This window comes from Chlorocebus sabaeus, chromosome 20, assembly GCF_047675955.1.
Source record: "Chlorocebus sabaeus isolate Y175 chromosome 20, mChlSab1.0.hap1, whole genome shotgun sequence".
Classification (NCBI taxonomy): domain Eukaryota; kingdom Metazoa; phylum Chordata; class Mammalia; order Primates; family Cercopithecidae; genus Chlorocebus; species Chlorocebus sabaeus.
The window spans coordinates 20,317,266-20,319,925 of NC_132923.1; the positions used below are offsets into that span (position 1 = coordinate 20,317,266).

At 42.5% G+C, this 2,660-nt stretch overlaps 1 pseudogene; it reads left to right on the plus strand.

The window, feature by feature from the left end:
* The first annotated feature begins 1,259 nt into the window (after positions 1 to 1,259).
* LOC103224142 (large ribosomal subunit protein eL6 pseudogene) lies at positions 1,260 to 2,139 on the plus strand (annotated as a pseudogene).
* Positions 2,140 to 2,660: the final 521 nt, after the last annotated feature.

A 2,660-nucleotide genomic window follows, 5' to 3' on the forward strand; every position in this document is an offset into this window, starting at 1 on the left:
TGTAAGGCTATACCTGGATTTAGACCAGAGCTGGCAAGACATCAAGTTCCAAGGCAAATCCAGGGACTAGCTGCTCCACCTCTTTTGTTTTGGTTGAATGGTCTCTCTTTTTCTCATCCTATTGTCACTTATGTTGAGTGTTTGCTCCACTATTGACCAGCTTGTTCTATCTACTCATGACTTTGGCTTACTCATGGTTTTGGCTTGCCCTGGACTCTCTGATCCCTCCGTTACCTTAAAGTAACACTGGAGGCAAGTCTTTTAGCATCTGCCTGTGCTGCCAGCTCTCTCATTTTGGTTTTTCAATTTCAGATTCCAGAAAGGAATTTTCTTGATGCAGATTATCTTTTTATGTGGGTCCAAATTGTAGATCTCAGGCTGCCCAAATATGAACCACAGCCTTGAATCAGACACTTTCTCTGGTTACTCAATCTTGTGGCTGGTGGACAAGAATCCAGCTCCCTCAGTGGGGACCGGAATTGGGATACTTCCACATGGGCAGCTTCAGGCACGAGCTGGCACACACCTGGATTACAATGGCCTTGAAAGCCTAGCTCATGTCATTGCTGGGCACAGTGGCTTATGCCTGTAATCCTAGCACTTTGGGAGGCTGAGGCGAGCTGATCACCTGAGGTCAGAAGTTCGAGACCAGCCTGGCCAAGATGGTGAAACCCTGTCTCTACTAAAAATACAAAAATTATCTGAGTACGGTGGTGCATGCCTGTAATCCCAGCTACTCAGGAGGCTGAGGCACAAGAATCACTTGAACCTGGGAGGTGGAGGTTGCAGAAAGCTGAGATCTAGCCACTGCACTCCAGCCTGGGTGACAGAGTGAGACTCTGTCTCAAAAAAAAAAAAAAAAAAAAGAAAAAAGAAAATAAAAAAGCCTAACTCAGGTCATATCTCCTCTGTATTTCTCTTCTCAATTACTTCCTCACTTATTTAATATTTATACTATTGTACTGTATTTTTAGTTATTTATGTCCATGCATTTGTCTTTTGTAACCTAAATGATTAATAACTTAAGTTCTGAAACTTAAAATAGAAGCCCAAGAGCCATAAAACCAAGGCGAAATGACCACCCAACCTGAATTCTTAGTGGCATTATGATTTCTAATATTCTCTAGTACTGTCCCTGGAAATTGTTGAAATATTTCAAGAATCCCAATGTTTTTGAACTTTTGTCTGCTTCTCAGAATATCTCATATGTGGAAGTGACACAAAAGTTTTATGTCTTGCCCTCTTTCCCATCTTGCAAGATGGCGGGTGAAAAAGTTGAGAAGCCAGATACTAAGGAGAAGAAACCCGAAGCCAAGAAGGCTGATGCTGGTGGCAAGGTGAAAAAGGGTAACCTCAAGGCTAAGAAGCCCAAGAAGGGGAAGCCCCATTGCAGCCACAACCCTGTCCTTGTCAGAGGAATTGGCAGGTATTCCCGACTTGCCATGTATTCCAGAAAGGCCATGTACAAGAGGAAGTACTCAGTTGCTAAATCCAAGGTTGAAAAGAAAGAAGGAGAAGGTTCTTGCAACTCTTACAAAACCAGTTGGTGGTGACAAGAACGGAGGTACCCGGGTGGTTAAACTTTGCAAAATGCCTAAATATTATCCTACTGAAGATGTGCCTCGAAAGCTGTTGAGCCACGGCAAAAAACCCTTCAGTCAGCACCTGAGAAAACTGCGAACCAGCATTACCCCCGGGACCATTCTGATCATCCTCACTGGATGCCACAGCGGCAAGAGGGTAGTTTTCCTGAAGCAGCTGGCTAGTGGCTTGTTACTTGTGACTGGACCTCTGGTCCTCAATCGAGTTCCTCTATGAAGAACACACCAGAAATTTGTCATTGCCACCTCAACAAAAATTGATATCAGCAATGTCAAAATCCCAAAACATCTTACTGATGCTTACTTCAAGAAGAAGAAGCTGCGGAAGCCCAGACACCAGGAAGGTGAGATCTTCGACACAGAAAAAGAGAAATACGAGATTACAGAGCAGCCCAAGATTGATCAGAAAGCTGTGGACTCACAGATTCTACCAAAAATCAAAGCTGTTCCTCAGCTCCAGGGCTACCTGCCATCTGTGTTTGCCCTGACGAATGGAATTTATCCTCACAAATTGGTGTTCTAAATGTCTTAAGAACCTCATTAAATAGCTAACTACAAAAAAAAAAAAATTTTATGTCTCAATTTTTGAGGTTGAAAACATGGCTGCAGTATTCCCTAAATGTGGTGATGGAGGGCAGTTGACATTGGAGAGAGAATAAAGAAGCAGAATGTTTGGTTTGGTAACTCATTGGCTATAGGGGAAGAGGAAGAGTGTAAACTTTATTAATAGAATTACCCATGTTTTCAGCTTGGGTGCTTAGATGGGAAATGGGAAGAGAATTCTAAAATCAGAAAATGGGAGGAAGGTTGAATGTGATCCATATTTTATAGATCTTCAAGTGCTCACTCTTCATCATGTACTGGGCTAGGGCAGTTGATACCAACATGAATAAGACACAGTTCCTGCCATCGAAGTATTCTGTCCAGAGGGGGAGATATTTGGAAAAACAAAAGATTGTAATTTAATACAATGTGCTAAGTACCATAATGAAAAGAGACTCGTGCAAGTATAGTGGTAGGCCAAAAAGAGAAATAATCTAGACCTCTTGGGAAGGTCTT